This window comes from Ambystoma mexicanum, chromosome 11, assembly GCF_040938575.1.
Source record: "Ambystoma mexicanum isolate Mex_15411 chromosome 11, UKY_AmexF1_1, whole genome shotgun sequence".
NCBI lineage: Eukaryota > Metazoa > Chordata > Amphibia > Caudata > Ambystomatidae > Ambystoma > Ambystoma mexicanum.
Genome location: NC_090934.1, coordinates 1,124,466,575 through 1,124,494,000, shown reverse-complemented (window position 1 = coordinate 1,124,494,000; position 27,426 = coordinate 1,124,466,575). Strand labels below are relative to the sequence as shown.

Here is a 27,426-nt window from a genome sequence, read left to right as displayed (position 1 = left end):
TCCGGCAGGGCGGCTATGGGGAAGACCCCCGGCGACACAAGCGCTTCACATACTACACACACTAAACACACTCCAAACGAGACTCGACGTCGAGTTCTCGGAAAGAGGCACAAACTGAGCGGTCCGATTCGGTGTCCTCTGGGCGCTCTCGATCAAGATCGCCGCATCACTCCAGGCAATCATCCACTCTTGCCAAGAGTGCCTCGCTCCCTAGGCTAACAGAAGTTCGATCGTCGGAAGACGGAAGACGACTTCCACCCCCAGGCCGCCCTCCAGGAGTCGGAGCCCGCAGTTAAAGCCAGCGAGGCCCCACGCTCGAAGGACAGGGACACCACCCCAGATCCTCGACGCCAGGCGTCCAAAACCTCCGGAGCCACTAAAGGACAGGGAAAACATTTTTACACGCACAGGGAGGGGGGAAAAACAGCAGCAGAAACAACCTTTGCACTCTTCCACACCTGTGAAACACACCACTTCCCCTAAACAGACAGACAAAACCAGGTCTGCTGATATGGCTAAAACCAGCAAAGCTACTCAAGATAAATCCCATAGACTTGCTGAGAGAGTCATTCCCAGTTCCAAAAAATGGTCCAGTGAAGACATAGATAGGGTCATGTCAAGAATGTCTTCTTTGGCTGATTTTTATGATAAAAATCCACAGCATTTCCTCTCGTATGATCCACAAGGGGCGACTCCCTCAGGCTCTACTGATCCCATCCCCCTGAGTAAAAAGCCCCGTTTGAAACTCCGATGAGGTCAGAACCCTTCGAGGTACAACCATACGCAAGACCATACTCACTGTATCAAGGAGAGGCTTCCTTTGGTGAGGACCAAGAATTTGATATGGTAGAAGAGCAAACCGGGACGGGCTACTATGGGGATGAGGAGGACCAGGAAGAAGAGGAGGAGGACCCGGAAACATACAGAGTAGATTCCCCGGTAGAGAACGAAGCCCCGGTTATCGACTCCCCGGTCGATAACCAGCCCCTCCTAAACGAGGTTCTCGCACGCGCAGCAGAACATTTCCACATTGACACCCACGGTGTCCAGGAGGAAAGGGACTTCGCAGAAGAGTTAGTGGGAGAAAGGAGGCCTGTTTCCCAGACCATCCCTATCCTTAAGTCCATTCAGCGGAGAATAGATCCGTCCCTGGTGAACCCGAACCTCACCAGAGAAGTCAATCCCAGGGTTGAAAAACTTTTCAGGGCGGCCCAGTCTGACCCTCTCTATATAAGAGGACATCTGAAGCCAGACTCCCTAGTTGTCACCAACACTCGTAAGAGGGCTGGAACACCCTTGTCATCGTCCGAAGCTCCTCCCGACAAGGAGAGCAAAAGACTATACGGTTTCGGCAGGAAAGTAGCCTCAACGTCCGCCTATCAAGCAAGGATTGCTAACTCCACCACCCTGTTGGCCAGCTACAACTGCCATCAGTGGAAAGAAGTCGCGGCACTCATAGCCTCTGCTCCTGAACCTTTAAAGGGCCAGTTAGCTCGGATTTCCGCAGAGGGTAGAGCCGTGTCTGGTTGCATTTTGAAAGCAACCTTCGACGCCGCGGACAACGCAGGCAGATTGATAGCGGAAGGCACTGTTATCAAAAGACATGCGTGGTTACGGCAGTCTGGTTTTAAAGCAGAAACCCAGGCATCATTATTGGACAAACCGGTGGAAACCGATCTGTTGTTTGGTAAGACGGTCAAAGACGCACTGAAGAATGCCAAGGACGAATACGAAACACTCAAGTCCCTTGGCCAGTTAACCAATGAACCTCCTAACCAGAGAGGGAATAGTAATTTTCGTCGCCCACGCAGCCAAAATTCCCAGAAAGGATCTAACTATTCCCAGGGGCAGGGTACACAGTGGAACAACAACCAACAGTCTACCCAGAGGTACGGCAGGGGTAATAAGAGAGGTTGTGGTAGAGGCAGCCCCAACAAGGGAGGCGGCACGCCTCCACCAAAGCAGTGACGCTCAGTTCAGGGTCCCTTCTCACGCAACCCCAGTAGGGGGGACGCATTTCCACCTTCACCCAGGCTTGGGAAGGGATCACATCACATCAGACAAATGGGTGCTGTCAACAGTATCCACAGGATATTGTATAGAACTACTGCAGCGTCCCCGGAACCATCCTCCACGACAAAGAGTACACTGTTTACAACATCAGAAGATTCTCCTCGAGGAGATCGCCATTCTGCTAGAAAAGGACGCGATAGAACTCGTCCCGGGACACCAGGTAAACAAGGGTATTTATTCAACTTACTTCCTTGTGCCAAAGAAAGATTTGACAATGCGCCCAGTATTGGACTTACGGCCTGCCAACAAGTATGTCAAGCCCCAAAAGTTTCGTATGACCACGCTACAAGAAGTAATCCCCCTCCTAAAAAAGGGGGATTACATGGCAACCTTGGATATGAAAGATGCTTATTTTCATATTTCCATGTTCCCAGCGCACAAAGTTTTTGCGCTTCAAGGTGGACAGTCGACACTTCCAATTCAAGGTACTGCCCTTCGGGATAGCTTCAGCACCAAGGGTATTCACCAAGGTACTGGCGGTGGCGGCTGCACACCTACGCAGGGAGGCAATCCCAGTGTACCCTTATCTGGACGACTGGCTCGGGGGAAACCGCAGGAATTTGCAGGACAGACATTCAAAGGACGATCGACCTCCTCCACGAGTTAGGCTTCTCAATCAACGAGAAGAAGTCAAGCCTGGTGCCAAGAACCTCCAAACAATTCCTAGGAGCAATCCTAGATACACAAGAGGGGTTGACCTTTCCTTCAGAAGAAAGAATTCGGAATATACTACTGCAAATTCCGCATTATCAGTCCGGTCAACAAATAACGGTACGCAAAGCAATGCGTTTACTGGGCATGATGGCGTCATGTATTTACCTGGTCCCCCACGCGCGCCTGCGCATGCGTCCCATGCAGGAATGGTTGGCTAAACAGTGGTCTCAGGCAAGTGGTCAGTGGGACGATCTAGTGGTCGTTTCGCCAACACTGGTACAAAGCCTTCACTGTTGCACAAGAGAGAATCTCGCACAGGGGAAACCCTTTTATGATCCCGAAGTACAGGCAATAGTCACTACAGATGCATGCCTGACGGGGTGGGGAGCTCACCATCTCCACCACACAGCTCAGGGTCTCTGGTCTCACTCAGTGGCCAAGAACCACATCAACCTGCTAGAGCTTCTGGCAGTATTCGGAGCGCTTCAGGCGTTCGAGCCCCACCTACTAAACCTGTCAGTGCAAATCCGGACGGACAGCACAACAGCCATGTTCTACCTGAACAAGCAAGGAGGGACTCGCTCGCCAAATCTGTCCAAGCTTGCCCAGAAAATCTGGATATGGGCACTCAGACGGAACATCTTCCTGTCATCACAACATGTTCCAGGGGAGCTCAATTCCCTAGCGGATGCTCTGAGCAGAGACTCCCTCCCAGAGGAACACGAATGGGTTCCACACAGAGAGGTCGTAGAAGATATCTTCTCTCAGTGGGGTTTCCCCACTATAGACTTATTTGCCACAAGCGAAAACAGACAATGCCCAGGATTTGCATCCAGGTTCCCCCAACCAGGCTCCCAGGGGAACGCCCTGTGGATGAACTGGTCAGGGATCTTTGCGTACGCTTTTCCACCAACTCCTCATCAGGAAAGTGGTGAACAAGATGAACAGTCTCGATGACGCTCGTCCTAGTTGCTCCCATGTGGGCAAGACAACCGTGGTTCCCACACCTACGCAGGATGGTGGTGTGCAAGCCCATCAAACTTCCAGCCTGGTACAACCTACTGTCCCAGCACCAAGGTCAAACAGTGCACCAGCAACCCAACTCAATGAACCTGGCAGCATGGCTCCTGAGGTCATAGTTTGGACATCTCAATTTGCCACAGAGGTGTATGGACATCCTAAAGGAATCTAGGAAACCAAACACAAGGCACTGTTACTTTGACAAGTGGAAGAGGTTCGTTATCTGGTGCCAGAGTAGACAAATCAACCCGGTTGATTGCACTCCTTCCACTATTGTTACATAAATGCTCCACCTGCTAGATGCAGGATTGGTTTTTAACTCACTGAAAGTACACTTGGCAGCCCTGTCGGCTTACACCACTTCCCATAGCAAGGTTTTGTGGTGGAAAGTACCAGTAGTTAAAGCCTTCATGGAAGGAGTAAAGAGACTTCACCCTCCTATTTCAAACCCACCACCAGGGTGGGACCTTAATGTGGTGCTAGCTAAGCTCATGGGCCCCCCTTTCGAACCCATGCATAAAAGCAGTCTCAAACACCTGACTTATAAAACGGCCTTCTTAGTAGCTATTACTTCTATAAGAAGGGTCAGTGAAATTCAGGCTCTGTCAGTGCAGGATCCCTTCTTTACTGTCCATAAAGACAAACTGGTTTTACGCACACACCCTAGGTTCTCACCTAAATTTATATCTAAATTCCATGTAAACCAGTCCTTCGAGCTTCCGGCTTTCTTCCAGGACCCGCAAAGCTCGGCTGAGGTGAAACTAAAGACCTTAGATGTGCGTAGGGCGGTCTTCTACTATGTAAATAAAACCAGACCGCTAAGAAAAACAGATCAACTGTTTGTCTCCGTAGCTACAGGCAGAGAGGGGGATCGCGTCTCTAAAGGTGCCATCTCGAAGTGGATTATTAACTGTATCCAGCTGTGTTACTCACTCTCTGAAAGAACTCTGCCTTTCACGCCAAGAGCCCACTCTACTAGAGGCATTGGGGCCACTCTGGCTTTCATTGCAAATGTACCCCTTGACACCATTTGCAAAGCAGCCACTTGGAGCTCTATTCACACTTTTACTCAGCATTACTGCATTGACACCCATTCCAAGGCAGATGCACAAGTGGGACAAGCGGTTCTAAGACACTTATTTGCTCATGACCCTTCTCACATTCCACCTCCTTCTTCAGGTACTGCTCGCTAATCTATGCACAGCATGTGATCTAAGCAGATTCCACAAGCCTCAGAAGGGATACATTACTCATCGTAATCGTATTTCTGATGCTTGTATCTGCTTAGATTCACATGCAACCCACCCTTCCTCCCCTCTGAGAGAAGGCGCATGATTGCTTGTAGTCTTACCTTTCTGTCTATCTGCTTGGATTATCTGTACTCACGCTACTCCTCATGCTACCTCATGTCAGAAAAAATACAATCTGAGGATCCTAGACGCGTGAGGTATCTTGGGTACAGTGGACGTTACACTAGGGATAGTATTACTGGCACGCCCTGTGTCGACGCTCATTTTCGAGTTTCGAAAAATAAACTGTAATACTCCGCAGCTTCCACTATGCACAGCATGTGAATCTAAGCAGATACAAGCATCAGAAATACGATTACGGTGAGTAATGTATCCCATACCAAATGTTATCAATATCAAATAGATAAAAACATATTAAATCTACAAACATCCATAATGCATATTGTGTTTTCATAATTAAGATGAAATACACATAAATAAGGTGCCAATACATCCCTCGTGTAAACCCTACTTTTCTGGGAAACACAGAGGCAAGACTAGGAGGTAAGAACTTCTACCAAGTGAAGGGAATCACCTGGGGTGATCTGGGGGGGCTGGCACTCTCAAATCTGCCACCAATAAATCTTTCAGATATAATGCATGAATAATATTCAATCAATTGCATCATAATTTAAGTTGTAAAAATACACAAGAAAAAATGGGGTGCAGTTAGTCAGTATTATGGGTATTTGTTGATGTCCTTGCCGGACAGTCAGCCGGCCAATCGCCACATAATGCATTTGGGTCTCCTAGGAGACTAAACTTAGGGGGTTTCGGGCACCTCTCACTTCCTGCCCCCACCAGACACCCTGGAGCCAGAGGCAGGCTTCACTCGTGTATCCTGCCAAAGGCAAAGCGAACAAAGGGGCCAAACCTGGTTTGGCATGCAGAGTAAATCTCAAGAAGGACATTTCTACAAAGAAATGGCGAAAAAAGATGACCGGGCCGTTTTGACAAAAATGGCACCCTTGGGTGCTTTACTGCAGCTGCGAACGCAGCTGGCGGTAAATGCAAACCAGGGTAGTTAAAAGTAAACCACTGCCACCAGCCATTCAGCGAGGAAAGGGTAACATATAAAAATGTTACATTAAAATTGATATTTTATTTCTATCACGCTCGTACACAAGTGTTTCAGAGCGCGACAAGGCAAGGGTGAGGAACAGGGGAGAACAAAACAATGATTTTACTAGACCCAGTGACATTGAGAACGCACAAATGCATGGAAGGGTGGAGAAGTGGAAAGTGCGGAGCAAAGGAGAAACATACATAATAAATAAATAATAAAGGCAACAAACAGTGGTAGTGCAGCCAGCAATTGGCAAGTGCTGAGTTTAAGCCAGCAAACAGGGTAGGTCTAAGTGCAGGAAGAAAAAGGGTGGAGGGCTGTATAGGTACAGATACAGACCTCCGTGCAAGGGGTGGCCCGGAGGCAGTGTGGGAGGGTGAGCAGGTACCTGGGCCCGAGGATAGAGGGTGGCCAGGTGCATGGTGCCAAGAGAGAACAGATCAGCAGGGGAGAGTGGGAGCGAAGGCAGAAGCGAAGAGGAAGGTCTTGAGCTGCATTCGGAACCGAAGATGGTTCTCCTCAAGTTTTAGAGTCTCGGGGAGGCTGTTCCAGAGGGAAGCCCTAGCCGAAGACAGAGATCTACCCTCAGCTCGTTTCTATGAAAAACGACTGACCCTGAGGGAGTTGGAGGTGGAGGAGCAGAGATCTCGAGAGGGGAGGTATTTGTGGAGGGATAGCTGAAGTTATTTTGGACCCAGGCCCCAGAAAGCCTTGTGGACAATGCATAGGGTTTTGAATTTAATCCTTGCATCCTCTGGGAGCCAGTGAAGAGATTTCAATCCTGGAGAGATACGATCCCTGGGTTTGAGGCCAAGGACAAGTCTCGCAGTCCTGTTCTGGATAAATTGCAGAGGGCGGAGAGTAGAGGCAGGCAGATTTAAATAGAGGCTGTTACAATAGTCCAGCCTAGAGAGAACAAGGGCTCTGGAGACAGTGAGTTTCTGGGGGAAGGAGAGGAAAGGTTGGATACCTCTTAGGAGGTGCAGCTGGTAGTGTGACTTCTTAGAGACGGCAGCGATGTGAGGAGAGAAGGAGAGTGTGGAGTCGAAGAGGACTCTGAAGATTTTAGCCTTGCAGGTGGGAGCAGGAAGAGGGCCAAGAAAGGACGGCCAGAGAGCTGCAGGGAAGGAGGGAGAAGTTGTGCTGATGAGTACAATCTCAGTCTTACTGGCATTAAGGCAGAGGTCATTGGCGGCACACCACTCGTGGATGGCAGACAGAGATGAGGGAAGGCGAGGAGGAGGTTGAGGGTAGCCTGAAAATGAGCTGGGTATCATCCGCATAGCACTGAAAGTTGGGGCAAAGAGCGGAGATGCGGTGGGAAAGGAGTGCCAGGTATTGGTTGAACAGCCAGGGAGAGAGGTTAGACCTCTGGGAGACACCACAGGTAGAGAAAAAGATATCGGAGAGGAAGGACACAAGTTGGACCTGGGAGGGTCGGTCAGAGAGGAAAGAAGTCGGCCACGCCAGAGCCTGACTAGTGATACCCAGGTTATCACAGAGATGGTTGAGCAGGTTGGCATGATTGACAGTGTCAAAGACAGAAGAGAGATCAAGCAAGATGAGGATGCATTAGGGTATTGGAGTCAATTTTGGAGAGCAGGTCTACACGGATGTTCAGGAGAGCAGTTGCCATGCTTCTGGCGACTCTGAAGCCAGACTGATGGTCATGAAGGCAGCCAACAGATTCAGTGTGGAGATTAAGCTGGGAGATGGCCAGTTTCTCCAGAAGCTTGCCCAGAAAAGGATTGATGGAGATTGGGCGATAGTTAGCCAGCCAAGAGGGGTCGGCAGAGGGTTTCTTAAGAAGAGGGTGGACAAGTGAGTGCTTCAGGGGGGATGGGAAGACTCCAGTGGCGAAGGAGTGATTGCAGAAAACAGCCAGGGCAGGAGACAGGGAGTTGATGTGGTCCTTGATAGTTTTGGAGGAACAGGGGTGAACCTGTTTCGACAAGACTTTCATAGATCGGACTTGTCTAGAAACCTCGTCGGCAGAGGAGAAAGGCAGAGAAGGATGGATGGATGGATGGATGGATGGATGGAGGGAGGGAGGGAGGGAGGGAGGGAGTGAAGGAGGGGGGTTGGCTGTAGAAGGTCCAGTGGAAGAGCAAGGAATAGAGGGGAGGCGATAGGAGGAGAGTGAGGACAGGATGTCCTGAGTTTTAGAAATGAAGTGAGAAGCCAGTGCCGTGCAGAGGGCCTGGGAAGGGACAGGACAGGTAGAGACTGCAACAGGATTGGCCAGTTCCTTGCAGATTTTAGAGTTCAGCCGAGTTGTTAGATGCCGCAGAGCATTTCAACAGCTTTTGGCAACAGAGCAGCGCATTGCTACTCTCCTTATAGACGCTTTGTGAGCTTGATTGCCCTGTTAAGTGTAATATTGCTCCGTTTACACACTGTGCAAGCTAACCTTCTTACTATACTTCTAGAATTCCTCTCCCTGTATTTCCGCTTGCTTCCCTCCCAGTACACGCACTGACCTCAAACTTTACACAGATTCACCCGCTCGGAAATCCTCTCCCACGGCCATCTGATTCTAATCTGAGCTTTAGTCCCAGAAGGCCTCCCAAAGCTCCTACTTACTGCCGACTAGTCTGGGAACGGAGATTCCAGAGTTCACCATTACAGCTCACTGAAACCCTGCAGAAAGATATAAAGGAAACATCCCCCTCCGTTAGACTGCGTGCAACATTGGCATCACCCAGCATCGCCTAGAAAAGAAAAGCAACAACACAGACCGAAGCCTCCAGCCGTCAGTTTTTTCTTCCCCAGAGGGTTTCCCTGGGCCTCTTGTCCTCCCAGCTACAGCCTTTTAGGACAGGAGGAACAGGGTGGTCAGGGGATTTCTCACAAACATCAGCTACAGTCTCTGGTTCAGGTTAGTGCCTTCCTCTTATTACCAGTTATTCGTCTGTAAATGTAAGCCAATGATAGCCTCACTATCCCTAACAAGGATTTCCCTGCCTAAATCAAACTAATGGAAAGACTCTAATAAAGGATATCTGTCCCTCACACTTATACATTCAACAAATCAATAAGGAAATGCATGTCAGTTCAAAACAACAATATTAATATAACAGTTGAGTTTGTGATATGAACACAGTTCCTTATAATCTAGGTGAATTCCCCTTCCCCACACAGCAGGCGTTTACTCAACAGTTCAAAAAGGAACAAAATCGGGGTTTATAACTTCCACTTGATAACAGAAAGGTCAAAAACGTCAATGATATACCTACAAAAAAAAATGCTCTCTTCTTTGAACAAGAATGAGTCTCAGAATTCTCTTAACATAAACAACGATAATTGTCTTTGTCGGGATGATTTGCCATTGTGGAATGTTTCTGAAGAAAAGTAACTCCTCCACAGCAAATGTATACAGTTCTTCCTTCAGCACCACTACACCATGTATTGTCTTTGTCACGGCCACTTTACAGCACTTCAACTATCTGGTTTACTCCCATGCCAGGACTACCACTTCAAAGGTTTGCCATCCTGGTATACTCCCCTGTCCAAACAGCATTTCACAAAACAGAACATGCTTCAGTGTTAATCTTCAACTTAAACAGTTTCACAACAGCTGTTAATTTGCAGTATTAAACGTGTTTGCAACTATTCAGGGAAAGCAAGATTCACATTGGTACTCTTTAACACTCCTCTGCCGCTCCTCTCCTTCTGAATAGCCTTTTCCAGAAGGACAGCCTTTTTGCCACTGCACAGTTAACGAAATACTGATCAGGATAGTCTTACTCTGCTTCTTTCTTGGCTTTGGCAATGTGTTTATATCAGCTGTTATGTTTCACAAAGTATGAATAACCACTCTCACAGCCCGTGAGCCTTCTATTACTCCCCTTTCACCTTTGGTAATATCGGTTAGGCTTCGCCCGCGCCACACGTTACTGCAGATTCCTTTTGCTCCTGAGGCTTTCCGATACACACCAGCCACCGGAAAGCGCCCCTCTCTTCTGCTTTCAGCTGTGCAGCCTTTGCACTACAGGTTCCCAACAGGCTAGCTTTCCTCTTGCACGCTCCCCGCTGCACGACCTCTGCAGTTGGACAACTGGAGGCATAGACCCTCTCTGGACCAGCCACCGTCTTTGCCTTCACAATGGTCTTGGCGCCTTTCCTGTACTCTAGTCCTGACATTGGCTGCATACACAATCTGCACGGCTCCTCATGCTCACTCTACTCTATCAAATGCCTGCACCGGAGGGGGCCTTTTAAGCCTCTGTCTCCCTCAGGTGTGGGTAATTTACATTAATTAGCTAACCTCTCCTGCAACATTGTCCCTCTTCCTCTTCCCAGTACTTAAAGAATTTGCGATGCCAAGTTATATGCAAAGAACCTAGCAACCAGGTTGGCGAAGGTCCTACCCCAAATAATCCACGAAGATCAGGTGGGATTCATTGTAGGGAGGCACACGCAGGACATCATCAGGCGGGCGGTAGACCTAATAGAAGTAGGGAACAAAACAAAACAGAAATTCTCCATAGCGGCCTTGGACGCACGTAGAGCATTCGACAGTCTAGACTGGGCATACCTGAAACTAACCCTGGAAAAATATGGCAGAGGCCCTACCTTCATAAGGATGGTATTGGCAAATTACAAACTTCCCTCAACAACATTTATAATCAATGGCAGACCCACCACAAAAATACAAATTCGGAGAGGCACGCGACAGGGCTGCCCGCTATCTCCCCTTTATATTCGCAATGGCAATGGAACCAGTAGCACAAACCATAAGACAGGACCTAGAAATAAAGGGGGTGCTAGCAGGAGGGATAGAGCACAGAATAGCACTATTCGTGGACGATATCCTATTTTTCCTGAGAGATACCACCATATCACTACCCAAAACTCTAGAAAGACTACGAGAATTTGCTAAGGTATCGGGGTTCACAATCAATTACGGAAAAGCAAAAGCTCTAAACATAACTGAGGAAGAGGAGGTACCCAAAGAAATGGCGAAACAATATCCACTAATCTGGGAACCCAAAGCCATAGATTACCTGGGCGTGCAACTAACACAGCAATATAAACACTTATATGGGGAGAACATAGTACCAGTATGGAAATAATTGAAGGAGGGCCTCTCGAGATGGGATAACCAGGAGCTCTCGTGGCTTGCACGAATAGCTGCACTCAATATGACCCTTTTACCCCGCCTCCTATATGTAATTAGCTCCCTCCATATAGAGATCCCCCCCAAAATGAGTAGAAAACTACAAAAGGACTTAGTAACCTTTGTATGGAATGGGAAGAAGACCAGAATCCAGAAAGGGATCCTAACCAGGCCAGTCTTACTGGGGGGACTGAGACTCCCCGATGTAGTAAGATACGCACTAGCAGCACAGATATCCCCCATGCTGAAATGGATGGGAGAAATGTACACAAGGGATGGGTGGGAATAGAACAGGGAGAGACCAGAATTCCTCTAGGGACCTTGCACGCCTTACGGGCAGGAGCTAGAGGGGTGGAGGGACATCTACTAGAATCCATCCGCACCTCACTAAAAGCATGGAATACAGCAGTCAGAAAACATCAATCACATAGCGCCTGGACTGGGCCCCTTTACACCAATGGCACACAATCAGGATTTCACCCCAGGTAAACGGGACAGATTTTGGGCAAGTTGGAGACAACCACACCCGATACACCTGAAATAATTTTACCAGGAAGGATCGCCATTACAATTCTAGGAATGCAAGCAGAAATTCGGGATAGGAGAAAAGGATAGGTACACGTATATACAAATTAGGCACTGGATCTCCCAGGAAGAAGTTAGGAAAGCGGCCACCAGGACCACCATAGGATTGGAGCTCACTCTACAGGAGGGCCACACCCACAAACCAATAACAAGAATATACAAGCTGCTAGACAAAGCACAAATCGAGGATCAAATCTCATATAGAGAGAATTGGGAGAAGGACCTGGGAGCCCCAATCACGGAGGAGGAATGGGGACAAATCTGGAGGAGGGCTCAGAAACCATCCAAATAAGCTACAATTAAATAAACCTCATATAAGTTATACATAAGATGGTACCTAACCCCACACAGATTAAATAAAATGAACCCAGCATACCCCCCAACTGCTGGAGACAATGTGGTAATAATGGAGACCCATACCACATGTGGTGGACCTGCCCTAAAGCCGAAATATACTGGAAGGAAATATTGGGACATTTAAGAGAAATCACAGGGTGACAGCTCCCACACGACCCAAAGGTAATTCTGTTAGGAACCGCAGTTGAAGGAGTGTACACAGAAACGGGCAATAATGTCACCTTGATCACGCTACTAAACGCAGCAAAAATAACACTGCCCCAGGGATGGAAAAACCCTGGGAGCCCTGTGGTCGCATGGTGGTGGGTTAAAATATGGCACATACTGGCAATGGAAAAGGTGGGAGCCATAAAAGACAACCGATACCTGAAATTCAGGGAAGTGTGGGACCCATTCATAGACTTTGTTGCAGATAGGGAAGCCTATTTCTATAGACCAAACTTGATCGGAACAATTTTGAACTAAAACTACCTGGAAGGACGAAAGCTCGACTGGGCCCATAGCAACTGTTAACACAGGCCGACAACGCCCAAACTGAACCTACACTGGCTAATGGCGTAGAAATTGGAACCAGCCCAGTTGGGGGGAGGGAGGGATGAAAGGGGACAATTGTTGTTTGTTCTAGGGTAAACATAGATTGGGGGGGGGGTTATAAATGTTAAAACTCATGGACTTCCTGTAGGACTGGAATGGGTATTGGAAAAGAAGAACAATGACAAGAATATTGTATACGCTTTCCCACATATTTGCTTGTAATTTGAATCCATTAGAAGAAAATAAAGTTAAAAAAAAAAATATATGGGATTTGAAGTCAGAAGTGGCAAACATAGTTTTTCTTCTTCGATTTGGCAATAAGAAGAGAATGTTTTCGGGGAAAGTTAAACAAGGGGGTTTCCCATTCCTCATTAACTGCTTCTGCCCCCCCGTGATGATCCCGCAGAACACCAACCTAAGGGTCAGGACCAGAAAGAGTCTACCTTTCTCTGGCCACATGAGAAGGGTCCTGAGCCAGGTTTTCTGGCAGAATCATTGCTGATTCATCACACTTATCAAAAGAACACCTTATTGAATTCCAAGAAAGAGCACAACCAGAGGAAAAGGTGCTGTTTGTAAAAAGGGGGTGTGCCCTATCATCCACTGACATCATTTGGAGACAAAACAGCACAGGTAAAATGGTAATGGCCCTAGAACTATTGAATATCTCCATGGAGCAACTGCACTTCTGCATGCATACACCTAAGCAGCACATTGCTGCTGACATTAGTGAGGACTGGTTCGTGACTACTTTGACCAAACAAATGGATAAGTTTGTGGCAAATTTCATCACCTGCCATAAGTTTCATCCAGGACAAACCCTCAAGACATTAAAAGCAACATTGCCCCATCCATCAGGACCCTTCAGAGAGCTCTACATCGATTAGATTGATATGCTAAATAGGTGCAATCTGTTCAGGTATGTAATTGTGTGCCCATATTCCCGCTGGATCAAAGTGGTATCCTGTGTGAATGCAGATGCCAGATCTCCCGCCCGATTCCTGGTAAGGAAAGTGTTCCCCACATGGGGTATCTGTGAAATACTGAGGTCAGATAATGGCCTGCATTTTGTAAATGAATTCTTCAATGAGGTAACAAGATTGTTAGTCATTAAACATGAACTGTGCACAGCCTACCACCCCCAAGCAAATGAGGTGGTACAACTTCTGAACGGTTTACTCAAGATTAAGTTGGCCAAACTGTGACACACTAAAGAAGAGCTGGCTCTATTGCCTGCCTCTTGCACTGTTCAGTCTGCCCAACCAGCCAAGCAGAGACCACAACTTGTCACCTCATGAGGTGGTGACAGGAAGGAGGATGCATACCCCGGCTGCACCCACACAAACAGTATCTGATGCGCATGGAAGTGCTGATTTGTTGGTGGAAGAATTTGATGTGTAGCTCAAAAACATGTTGCACTGTGCTAAGCTTATCGCTTCCCAGATAAATATCAAAGTGCACGAACGAGCTCCAACAGACCAACACGACACAGCAACAGAAGAACCCCTTCAGCTACAGCAAGACAACAGTCTACACCAGACCGCACACGCATCGCTGGAATCAGCCCAAGTTTACGGGACCATATGAGGTGGAAAAAAGGTACGACTGCAGCAAAGTTGAACTGTTGTGCGTCGGTACACCTGACCGGACTGCGCAAGCACCATAGCACATCATCGCAACATTGAACATAGCAGACATCGAGATTAGAACAGGAATCGGCTGCCAAAGTTGAGTTGAACTTAAACTATGAAAAATGACCTTCAGAGAATGCAACCTTTTGGGCACAGCAGAGCCAATGTAGCAGCAAATATTCAAGAAGCCAAAATGAACGATTATAGAAATGGCAAGAATATGTGTTTAGGGATATGTTGTAGATTTCTTTTTCCTTCCCTCCTTTTCATTAATGAAGCTAATGAGTTTAGGTCTTAGAAGTGAAGGAAATAATGATACAGAAGTAGTAAATGTAGTCGCTATTAAAGGTAAACTTGTGATCAGACACAAATGACAACTGATTACAGGAGTAAATACTAACTCGTTTGGATGAGCATCATGCTGATGGAACTAGCATCTAGTATGACACAATGACAGCGATCAGTAGGGCCCAAATGAATGAGTCATGCTCTATATCGTGGCTTATCCCGCAAACGGTTGCCCCACCGAGACTTTTCTTATCTAAGGAAGTGCCAACGGCATATCTAGTACTTTGCAAGGGCAGTTTCAGGGACACAGCACAAATTAAAATGGAAAAACGATCTAAAGAACAATGTAAAGGGAAGGGGAAAACTGAAGGTGTACAATGTCTTAAAAATAGAAGGAGCAACGTATTGGAACAAAAAGTGGGTGAAGGGGCAAGCCATATTCAAACGCAGAGGGACTAATGCCATTCACTCAAGGAAATCTTCCTTAGACAGGGGCACTGCATTCGGCCTGTTCTGCTCTGGATCAGCCATTGCCACTCCTGCAGGTCACTAACTTTCTACCCATGGGCCATTGTGGGGGACGAGAGCAAGGTTATAGAGCTGCCCTTACCCTGGGCTTTGCTCTGGGACGTGTGGGCCACCGCAATCACTGGATTATTTTTGAATGCCGTGTTGGACACTTGGTATCATTCTTCTGCTCCAACTGCATATGCTAAGGTGTCCTTCCTTGCCTTCCTAGCTTGGAAATCTGAGTGGTTTGCTGTTCCTCTGCCACATTTGGGTGGCGGGACATCCTGGATCACCTGCAGCCATTGTCTTTGTTGTGAGAACATTTCCCTTCTAGCTAGGTGTACCCTGCATCTCCATTGGGTCACCCTGCAATGCTTGCTGAGTTTGTGCTTCTGGGGCTATCTTTGTTGCTGCCCAGTCTTCCCCTCCGGGGTCACCTCTGTAGGTCTGTTCTTTACTGAGCCTTCTTTGTTTGAATCCTTTCTCGGCCATGGGTTTATGTAACACCACCTTGTGCACCCATCCAATGCTAGACATATCTAAACTTTACACGCCAACTCAACTGTGTCTGCTGCTCCTGGGACCTCTGGCCCTAATCACCATAGTCTGTTCTGTTCTCGAGGGTTCTCTGGGGTCTGGGACTGGTGGTGATTTGAACCCCCCCCCCTTTTCTGCGTTGGTCCACATTGTCTGGAGTGGGCCTCGTGAACCTCTACATCCAGAGCTTCCTGGCCTTCTGGTTCTCAAACTGTGGGCTGAACTCTTCTTTGGAAGCCCCTTGTGCTCCTCTCCCGGCTGGTTATCTTTCTTGCTGTCCTTAAGTGTAGTATTTATGTATGGGACGAATTGTATTGTATTTGTATTGTAAAAAAGTGTTTTTACTGGCCTGGAGGAAAGTCGAATCTGCCTTCTGCTAACTGCTGGTTGAGTTGTGGTTGTGCACCTTTGTGATATCTATAACCCTTGCTTCATCCTTTCACTCCTGGTCTGATTGTTCATTGCATTGCGGCTAGCGGGTCGTGCTCTGCACTCACTCTTCCCCTCCCACTGCCTCCACAATGTTGCTCTCAATCTCCTCCGTCTTCTCCAGTTGCTTTTCTATCACCTATCCTACCCCTCTGTCAAAGACCTGAATGAAAAAGTTCAAGAAGGATCACCTTGTCTCCAACCCTGGCCTGCCCATCGCTGGCACCTATGTCAATGCTTCTTCAAGGCAGGCCCTCACTGATATCCTTGTTTTCATTCCCTCTACATCCCTTTGGGTTCCCCTCATGGTCTCTGTACTCTCCCCTTTCTCTTCCTCTGCCATTAATGGTGGCACCATTTGGGATGCACTTTTGGCATCCTTCCTTTGCTCCAGGGTCCTCATTAATGTCTATTAGCATGGCCATGCCATGGCCCAGGGCTCTTAGCGCAACCTCCTCCTTCTTAACTGCCATCTCCTGTCTCTCAACGTCCTCCACCTCTCCCCTGCCTCTGCTCTTTCTTTCATCCCTCTGGCTCCTTTGCCATCTCTGATGGGTGTACAACACTCCTGGACCCCCCTTGCAAGACCTTTAAAAAATGGCAAACTGCTCCACTTAGCTACCCTCAACTCTTGCTCTGCCGTCAGACATTCCTCTGACATCTGCCACCTGGTTGAGGCCTTCAACCTAGATGCCCTCTCTTTCAGATACTTGGTTCATGGACAGCTCTGTCACAAGTTGTGACACTCTCCTACATGAGGGTTACAAGATACTCTCCAACCTAGGCTTAAACGGCCTGGTGGTGGAGTGGCCCTCATTTTCCCTGATTGGGTCCCTGCTACTATCATACCCACTCACTCCTATTGCTCTTTTTCAAATCCCTTCTCTCCCATGGCCTCTCCGACTCTGGCCACCTTCTACAGGTCCCCTGACGATGTCTCCCACTTGCTCTCGGAATGGGCTGACCTCACCTCTTCTCTCTAGCCCACCTCCTCCAAGCTTGTCTTCCTTGGAGACTTAAACGTTGACCTCGTCTCAAATGATGCAGCCTCTGGGGCTTTCTGCAACTTCTGGGACTCTTTCCCTCTCCATTCTTCCCTCTGGTCCAACACACTCTGCCGGACACACCTTGGATGCTCTCATCTCCTCAGACCTCGCCAACTCCAAACCTCTTGTCTCCCCTCCCCTGGTCTGATCAAGGCCTCCTTGCCTCTCGCCTTGACCTCCTTGGTCCTCCGGCTAAGCCTTCGCCTATACTGCCAGCTTCCTTCTCCTTTATTCGACCAATGAAGGGAGTGTCCGTTTCCGGCTTTTGACGCCACCTTCACTCCCCCCTACTCCTTCCACTGACTCTCACACAGCCCTCTCTAACTTTCAACTCTCCATTTCCAACACTCTGGATATCCTTGCCCCTGCCATGAGGATCCGCCTGACACCTGCTTCCAAGTGCAACTCCTGGTAGGACTAAGATCTGGCCGTTCTGAAACACAAGTGCAGAGTTGGTGAGCAGAAGTGGCAGCTGTCGAGCACATCCTCTGACAAACTGGCCTGCTCCAAAGGCAATACAGACTTTCCATATGCTATAAGAAGAGGACCCATATCCAAGCCTGCATCTCTGCAGCCTCTAAACACGGCTGAATTTTTCAAAATCTGCAAGGAACTCGCCAACCCTATCAGGCACTTTGCACTTCTGTCCTCTCACTTCATTCCAAAACTAGGGACATCCCCATCTCACTCGCCTCTACTCCACATCCTTCCCTCTCCCCTTCCTCCAGGTTTCACTTGGTCCCCGTCTCACCTCCCCTTCTATTCCGCTCCTTTTCTCCCATAACACCTGTTGAGGTTTCTACACAGGTCCGCTCTATGAAAGTCTCCACCAAACGGGTACTCCCATGCTCCTCCAGAACGATCAAGGACAACATTGGCTCCCTTGCTTCAGCCTTGGCTGATTTCTGCAATCACTCCTTTGCCACTAGCTCCTTCCCCTCACTTCTCAAGCACTCCTTTGAGCACCCTCTTCTGAAAAAACCTCTGATAATCGGTCCTGCCTGGCAAACTACTGCCCTATCTCCACTACCCCCTTCTTGGGCAAACTCTTAGAGAAGCTGGCCATCTCCCAGCTTGTCCACCACACGGAATCTGCTGGTTACGTCCATGATGACCAGTCTGGCTTTAGAGCTGCCAGAGTCATGGAAACTGCTCTCCTGAACACCTGTGAAGACTTGTTAACTAATCTCGATTCCAGCTCTCCTTCGGTTCTCATCCTTCTTGACCTCTCCTCTGCCTTTGATACGGTCAACCATGCCACCCTTATAAGGCCGCTCTCTGACACCCTTGGCATCACAGACCTGGCTCTAGATTGGTTTACCTCCTTTCTTTCTGACTGCTCCTACCAGGTTCAATTGGGCCCTTTCCTCTCCACCGCGGTGTCCCTCTGGGCTCTATCCTCTCGCTCTTGCTCTTTAATATCTACCTGGCCCCCCCAGCCCATCTGATCTCTTACTTCTCTCCTAATTTTCAGTGTTATGCTGATGACACGCAGCTTTCTTTCAAGCTACCCTCCTCTACTTCCTCTTTTTCCTCTATCGTTCCTCACTGCCTGACTGCTAGTCAGGCATGTTGCACTAGATGTTAGGTAATTGCTCTCACCCTTTTTTCCGTTGTCATCTTATGGCCAGGCACTACCATTATTACATTGCCTTGCAAATACCCATTGCATACCTACACAAGCCAAAACTGTTGGTTTAGCAAATCCGTGCTTGAGTAGCTATTTCATAGTGTGGCTAGTTGCCATATTGGTACCCATTTGCTCCCACAGCAGGAGCAAAACAGCTGCTTGGTGTTTTCTGAAGTCCTTTGACCCGGCCATTGTCTTTGTGGTCCTTTGTGTCTGTATTTCATGACGGAAACAGCCACCTTTTGCCATTTCTAGCTGATAGAGGGCTTGCCATACACCTCAGTCCACATCCCTTTGAAACAACAGGAAAGTTACCCTCGACTGATTGTGGGAACGCCAAATATTAGGTGCATGGGTCGGGATTGGGGGGCTGGGTCACCCTAGCCCTGTGCATGTGTACAACAGAGGAGAACATGCGCCATTTTTCGGTTAACTACCTGGAACTGTCCCATACACTTGGTAGAAAAGAGAGGAGTTGCGGGTCTTTGTTGGAAGCTGTGTTGTTGGACTCCTGATCCTTTTGAAGGAGAAGTGCTGCTCTTTTCTGACCACATGCAACCTGCTTGGGCAATCCCTTCCTTTTGATCTTGCTCCTCAACCATCAATCCCTGGGGGTTCTGCCTGCAGACCCTTCTACTGGGCACCAAGACTGCAACATTGTCTGTTTCCCATGTGGGATGACTCTTGGTCTGCATATCCCCTGATGGGCGTTCCCTTAACATCTGGCCAAAGATTGATGCCTCCTGCAGCCTCCGTCCGTACTGGGAACTGCCCATTGGTTTTGTCCTGTTGTTATCTGGTGCAATCTTAAACATTATTTTTAACTATTGTGAGAACCCTGACTCTCTACTCCCTTTGGATCCTCTTCTCAGGTGTTTGGGGAAAGGCCATTGCTTTTGGATCCTGACCCTGGAGGTGAAGATGCGAGGGAGTATCTCTTGGAGGGTGGGTCCTAAGGAAGCGGATGTCCGCATGGTATCCCCCTTTTCCTTGTGTTAACCAACCTTGCCCTTCCCCTGCCTTTTATAGGCTGTTGCCAATCGCTTCCCTCATTTTCCCTCATTCATACTACTGTAGTACTGTGACGAGGAAGAGGCAACTAGGAGTGGTACACACTAACCTGGTACACACTAACCTGGTACACACTAACCTGTAATATCACCACTCTGGTACTGAGATGAGGAAGAGGCCTAAAGACTGTTGTGAGGGTCAGGCATGTCCAGAGAACCACACTCATTATAGTCAGGCAATTATACACAAGGGCTCACACCTGCAACTTAAGTGGACAGAGGTGTATAAAAGGTGTAGCCAACAGCGTGAGAGGGGAAACCAGTAGGAGAGATGCCGGGCCGGAAGAAACGTGCCTGAGAGGGTTGATGTCCTGCAACGAAGAAGGCTGACTGGGAGGATCCGGCCAGGACCCTGGCATGTGCTGTCAGGAATGCTGTGACAGAGGGGCCCTAGAGTGCTGTGAAAGGAGGTAGGTTGAGGGAGTCCCCTTGGCCTAGTGCCCACACCTGTAGCTGTGGGGCACATAGGGCTTGCAAGCTCTGCGGGCCACGAATAGCACCCTATAGAGGGAGGCAGAGCTATTGTCATCCCACAGTGAAGTTTGTGGCAGCCGAGTGATGGTCGAGGGGACACAGAGGTGTACGCGGAGCTCACAAGAGAGGGAGACCGCTCAAGGAACCGCCAACGACCACTGAGTGTAACTGAGTGATCACTCATGCCGGAGCACTCCTGGGGCAAGGCATATGGTGATGCTGGTTGAAAGGAAATGTATGTGCAAGTGACCGTAAACCCAATGTAAGGTTGTTTTTTTTTAATGCTGCAAACAAAACGCTGAACATTAAAGTAAGGAATTTAAAAGCAAAGTATGTGACATTTGTTAAGACGGATTTCTGAACTCTGTCCTGGTGGCGCAGAAGTTCAGAAGGCCAACCTAATTACTTGGAACAGGGTAACCTCTGGACAAGCCAGACCAATCAAGGTAGCGATCGCGGCGGTCAAGACTAGGTCTCAAGAGGGGTGAGGGTGACTGAAAGTCCGCAATGAGCACACAAAGCAAGAGCGCTTACAAACTACTCCAAACAGTTGTTATATCAAAAATAGATACACATTTATTTTAAGGCCTTTAAAACAATGACCGTAGCGAGAAAATCACAATATCACAATATTAAACCAACACATACCATATCAACACAATATATATACAAATACACAGTCGCAAGCGTTTAAAGCACGAAATATGTAGTCCACCTGAAAGGAAAGGAAAACGGGCAGTGCGATAACGCTTTAGACTCAGTTCGCCTTCAGAGGCACCTAACTAGATGGAAGTCCGAGCCCTGCGAAGAGTGGAGCCTTGTGCTCAAAGTACCTGCCACGCCGGTGCCAACGGGCAAAAGGGGAAGCTCTTCGGAGGGAGTCAGGCAGTTCGGGTTAGTGCACAGCAGAAGGAGAACAGGTTCCGCAACTCAAGCGCAGCCTCCACAGCGGGCAGAAGCAGAGCGCGAGTACGGCCAAAAGGGTGCTGTTTTTACACAGCAGGGAAAAGCAATGGGATACTGCAGGAGGGCGACCAGATACTAGCTAAACTACTCACCGGTCCCCGAAGCAAGCAGACCCAGGCTTCTCCACGTTAGTTTCAGCAGCTGGCAGGTTCAGAAGAGCAGGGAACGCCTCGTAGTCGTGTAGAGCAAAAAGATGTCCCAATCGACGAAACCAGCACAGTTTGTTGCCGCAGCAGGACAACGGAGCGGCCGTGTGTATTCGAGCCAAATGTACACTCCTCCCTTCAGACTTGGGAACGCCAAGTGTACGAAGCGTGGGAGAGTGACAAGGACTCGGAATACAACACAACCTGGCGGCAGTTACAGAGCAGGACTCCCTTGTAAGCTGGTCAGTCAACTGGATGGCCCAGAGACACTTCCGAAGGCTTACTTGGCAGGAGATGATGAAGTCGCCGGGAATAGCTGTTCCTGCTATTCCAAAGGTCGAAGCACCAGTACAGGCCTTCTGGTTCGATCAAAGGAGGAAAGGGTTTCACAGGACGACAGTAGTGCAAAGGAGGATTCCTTCAGCGGGTCACCAGCGATTCCTCGGTCCAGCCTCTTGGTTGCAGGATACTTGGCTCCTGTATTCCTTCGTTCGTGAGAACTCAGGAGATCGACATGGTAGTGGTGTTTCCAGCCCCCTCTTATCCACGGTTCCCTTCGCGCCAAAACGGAGGGGAGCCAATGGGAGATCCGCTCATCAACACACACACCATACGTGGACCAATCACGGACCACGGTGGTCCCAGGCATTCACACTACCCTAGACTCTCTGGCACCCAGGATGTGTATTGGGACCAGACATCCGAGCCCACACCCTGGAGGCACACAAACGACATGTAGAAGCCCGCGAAAGCAACCACGTTTCGCGGGAAAGTACATGCCCAAATAAGGAAGGCCCCGGGTGGCTCGACCTGGGGAAGGTGAAGGGCGCAAGACAGTCAGTGGACAAGACAAAGGAGCCTCGTGGTCTGGCCATTTTGGGAGCCAGGCCACCATTTTGGGTTCAGTGCGAAAAACGTGCTCAGAACGCCAAAAGGAGCTCAAAATAAACAAAACGATCGCTGCCACCATTCGAGTCCCTGAATGACTTGCACCGATCAAATACCATCCTAAAAGAGTATCTAGGGCCTGTAGAAGGCTAGAGACCCAAGAGAGCTGTAACTTAGCTTACAGTGCCCTCTTGTGTCATGTTGCACGAAAGCCGTAACACGATAAAAGAAACTACGGGAAACAGCGTTCCCCGGTACTGACTGTCTTAAGGGCATGTCAGTTTCCCCGTAAGAAAGGAGCGAAAGCCCAGAGGAGTGCGGCAGAAGGCTGCACTTCTCTGGCAAAGTCAAGAACAAGGTGAAAACAACAGCAAAAAGTTTAGGGGTTGCCACATGGAAGGAAAATTACCTACAATTACGAAATCTTTCCTAACAACATTGAATCTTGAACTGAAGATCTGCTTTACACGTATTATTGAATACCGGACTGAAGGAAATCTTTGTGAAGCTCATTTTATTTTATTTTTAAATGAGTTTATTAAATTATAAAGCCAAGGTTGACAATGCAGGAGTACAAGCATAAATGACAGTAGTGTACATCAAAAGTTACAGCATAGTCAAGCCCTATGACGACATAGATCAAAACATTATTTGTATAAACCAACTATGAACAAACATTCCATACATGAACCAGGCTCTTGCATCGGGTAAAAAAGGAGTGGCTCTCCTAGGTAGAGGATGGTACTGCACTCCGGGTGACAAAGGATCACTCGCCGGGAGGGTGAACTGTTAGTGCGCATAAAGTCCCAGAGACCATTTGGAGCTACATTCACTACAAAAAGGTGGTTAGGGCAAGTCTATCATGGGGGTTTATCGTCAGATGGGTGGAACATGGTGACAACCAGTGCCTTATAGGCCACAAAGTTTCAGCAAGCAAATTATCATGAGACTGTAGTGACATAGCCTATCCTCCTGTTTCTGCCTCACTCCAAGCTTCGCAATCCAGGATGCATAGTTTGTATTGGGGGCCCTTTGGATGCTTCCAGGACATGGCAATTCGTCGTCTCGCAATTATGCGTGCTAGGTCCATTAATCTGATTACCTGTTTGTGTGTACCTTGTCTGGAGTATGCACCAAGTAAGCACTCCAGTGGGCTCCAAGAGTAGCAACTCCTTTTCAACTCCTTTTCAGACTACCTTCTGCCAATTCTTCTCCTTCGCTCATCTCAGACTGTCTGTCTGCTATCCAGGAGTGTTGTGCCGCCAATGATCTCTGCCTTAATGCCAGTAAGACCGAGATGCTCCTCATCGGCATACCTGCTCCCTCCTTTCCTGTCACCCTCTGGTCGGCCGCTCTTGGCCCTCTTCCTGCTCCCACCTGTGAGGCTAAAAACCTCTGGGTCATCTTCGACTCCACTCTCCCCTTCTCTCCTCACATCTCTAAGAAGTCACACTACTAGCTGCACCTCCTCAGAGGTATTCTTACTTTCCTCTCCTTCCCCCAGAAGCTCACTGTCTCCAGAGCTCTGGTTCTCTCTAGGCTGGACTACTGCAACTAAATCTATATCTGCCTGCTTCTACTCTCTGCCCTCTGCAACTCATCCAGAACAGGACTGCGAGACTTGTCCTTGGCTCTTCACTCTTCCGCCTCCAACTCCCTCCAGGTCAGTTGCTTCTCCAAGCAAGGAGTTGGTGGTAGACCGCTTTCTTCGGCTGCGGCCTCCCTCTGGAACAGCCTTCCTGCCTCCCTGAAACATAAGGAGAACCCTCACTGCTTCCGGAAGCACCTCAAAACCTTCCTCTTTTCTTCTGCTTTCTCTCCTCCTCGCCCCTGTTGAACTCCTGACTGAATATGCACTGGTCACCTGGCTACCCTCTAATCTTGGGCCAAGGTCCTCTCGCCTGCCAGTTGCACCCCTGCACTGCCTCCCTGGCATCCCCTGCACTTGGACTGTTTTTCTGTGTCCCTACAGCTCCATACCAGCCCTTGCCACCAGCTGACTGCACTTTTATTTATTGCTTTATCATTCTATTTTACTGTCGTTCCCATGTACTGCACTGCCCCCTTCCCCTTCCCCCCCCCGCACTTTTCTCCTTCCCCTGCACTTGCGCAATCTCAATGTCTCCTGGCCTAGTAAGATCGTTGTCTGTCTTCTCTCTGTTCCCCCTCCATTGCCTCGCCGCACCTTGAAACACTTGTGTGTAGGCGCGATATAATTGCCATATCATATCATATATCATAAATAATACCAGCCGCCTTGCAGGCCTGTTCAATTTGGGAGCAGAAGTCTTGTACTTTAATGCAATTCCAAAACATATGAATTAGGTCCGGGTTGTCCTGTTGGCACCAGGGACAAGTCGGCGGCGTATCTTTACTGAATTTTGCTACTCTATTAGGGGTCATGTAGGTTGATTTGTAACAATCTGAACCTTGCATTCCAGGACACATTTCCAGGGAACCCAAGTGCCCTTTCCCACTCTATATCGATGATTACAGAGCCCACGTCTTCCTCCCAACTCAGTTTCACGCCTGGGTTCCTAAGACTAGTGTCACCCAGTAGGCAGCCGTATAACCTGGACACAAGTGTCCAGTCCTCCTCCTAGTGTGTGCATCAATGCCAGAAGAGCAGTATCCTCTGGCTCAGCTGGCCACTCATTCCATCCACATATTACCACCCCCATCACTTTCATGTATCTCAAAAACTGTCCCTTGGGTGGACCCGACCTTTGTGCTAGGCTGTCCATATCTCTAAACTGGCCATTTTTATACATGTCCCCCCTCCCCCACGTATATACACATTTCTCCGAATGCCTTGCAACACCCAGGTTTTCCCTGTTTGTGCACACATCAGCCACTATTGGTACATAGGGCGAGTAGGGTCGACACACCTTGAGTACCTTCATCGCTCTGGACCAAATCTGCCTACCCAGTCTAAAGAGCATTAGGATGGTGTTCATGCAGCACTCTGGGTTCCATAAAGCTTCTTTAATCCTGGCTGGGGCCACCAGCTGCTGGAGCAGCATTGAGTCTGGTGTGGGGGCATTTGATAACCATTTCAAAACCTAGCTGGGAAGCCAGATGATAAAGCTCAAGCTTTGGCAGTTGCGCCCGCCCATCCCTACAAGGCAAGCATAACACAATAAGGGCCAACCCATGGCATCCTGCGCCCCAGAGGAAGTTTCTGATTAGTGAATCAAGGAGGCGGAAGAAAGCAGATATTTAAGGTTCCCATGGGAGTCCCAGATCGGGTAAACTGGCCACATCTACCCCACGGAGACCAGCCAAAGGGAAGAGGCAGGACTTCCGCTTACTAAAGTTAATCCCGATAGCTCAACAAATCTGTCCAGGACGTCTAACACTATGGGTAGATTGTTGTGGTTCACTCAAATAAAGCAGGACATCTGCCCAAAGTGATATTGGAGGTTTTGGGCTGCCATTCGTAAAGTCCGCTCCTAGGTATTCTTAACGCAGAAATGCAGCCAGGGGCTCCATAGCTAATATGAATAACAGGGTGAAAGTGGGCAACCGTGGCATGTCCCCCGCTGTATATCCCACATTTTAGATATCTGTCTACCAGACTTCAGTCTGGTTGTTGGGGAGGTATACAAAAGTGTTACTCATCGAATGAATCCTTCTCCCAACCCAAAATTCTGTAGTGAGGCAAGTAACCGTTTCCAGTTGACTGAATCGAAGGCCTTGATGGTGTCCAAGGATGCCACCACGTAAGGTTCTTTTCATCATATCATTGACCAAACAAATTCATGCAGTCGACTGAGGTTCTGGGCTGTGCTGCGACCGGCACAAACCGTCTGGTCAGTATGTACCAGGGTAGAGATGACTTTACGGTGGCGTGTCGCCAGCAGCATTGTAAGTATCTTCACTTCATAGTTCAACATGGCTAGGGGTCGGTAGGAGTCGCACCTATCCATTGGCTTCCCTGGTTTGGGGATGGGTATCACTAAGGTGTCTCTCATGCCACATGCTAGCTGGAAGCATGCCAGTGTCATAGGTTTCTCCAAAGGACTTTAGGAGTATTGGGAATAGGGTGGAGCTATATGTTTTATAAAACTCTGGGGGAGCCTTTCTGTGCATGGCGTCTTACAAGTGGAAAGGGAGGCAAATGCCTCGCCCAGTTCTTCCACGGTAATGGGTTGGTCTAGGGAGGTACTTTGGTCGTCTGTGAGTCTAGGGAGGTGGATCAATGAAAAGGCCTCAGCCAAGTCTTCCTGCGGGACTTGGTGGTCATGTCTGTACAGTTGAGTGTAGTAGAAGGTGAAGATGTCATTGATCGCTTGTTGGGCTCTCCACGGAGCCCAACACTCGACATGGGGTAGCGTAGTCAAGGGCCTAGGGGGTTCATGTTTGCAGAGCCATGCTAATAGCTTCCGAGGTTTAGAACATCTCCCCCATGCTTCCCGACACCTGGAGCGAGCCTCAGCCAGCTTCCCCTCCACTGATCGCTGGCTTGGGTGTTGAGCTTCCAAAGCTCTAATTTCCTCCTCTGTGGACTGTAAGGAACTCATGGTGACAACAGTAAAGACACACAAGTGATCACAATTAAAGGGTGTTTATTAAACTTTATGCAGGTTGTAAAAATACCTAATCTAAACCGGAATCTAAGATGGGAGCAAGTGTCGACAATCAAATATAAAATAAGGCAGTCCTAGTGCCGTTGTGTAAAATAAAAAATTGCCTATACTAAGAAACCTATTGCCAAACCTTACAACTAATACAAAAATGGTATAGGATGGTTTTCAAGAAAAAAAAGAAGTGTTCTCAAATAATATGTCAGGATGCAGTAGCTTAGATCTCCCTTCCCCACGTTTAGAGCATGGGGTAAGATGGGCTCTTAGAGCACAGCACACATTTGAGCTCGACAGTTCCATTTCAGCTTATCAGGAGCCTTGAAGTCTTGTTTCTCATGAAAGTCTTTGCCTTCGAGGGCCTAACGTATTCAAATAACAAAACAAAATTTCCTTCAGCAAAATGAAAGTTCATTTCCTGGTTTCACTTCGGGTGAGGTTTCTTCATCCCTGGGTCCCCCCTCTTCTGGGCACAGACCTCTCAAGTTTCAGCCTCCCTCCACCGTGTTCACTATAGCTTTCTTTTACTTT

The 27,426-nt window shown here is 48.5% G+C and overlaps 1 protein-coding gene across 6 annotated transcripts in view; it reads left to right on the top strand.

Annotated features, from left to right (window-relative positions):
* USP3 (ubiquitin specific peptidase 3) overlaps window positions 1-27,426 on the top strand; it is a 1,719,287-nt gene that overhangs the window by 668,926 nt on the left and 1,022,935 nt on the right. The gene's annotated exons all lie outside the window — the stretch shown is intronic.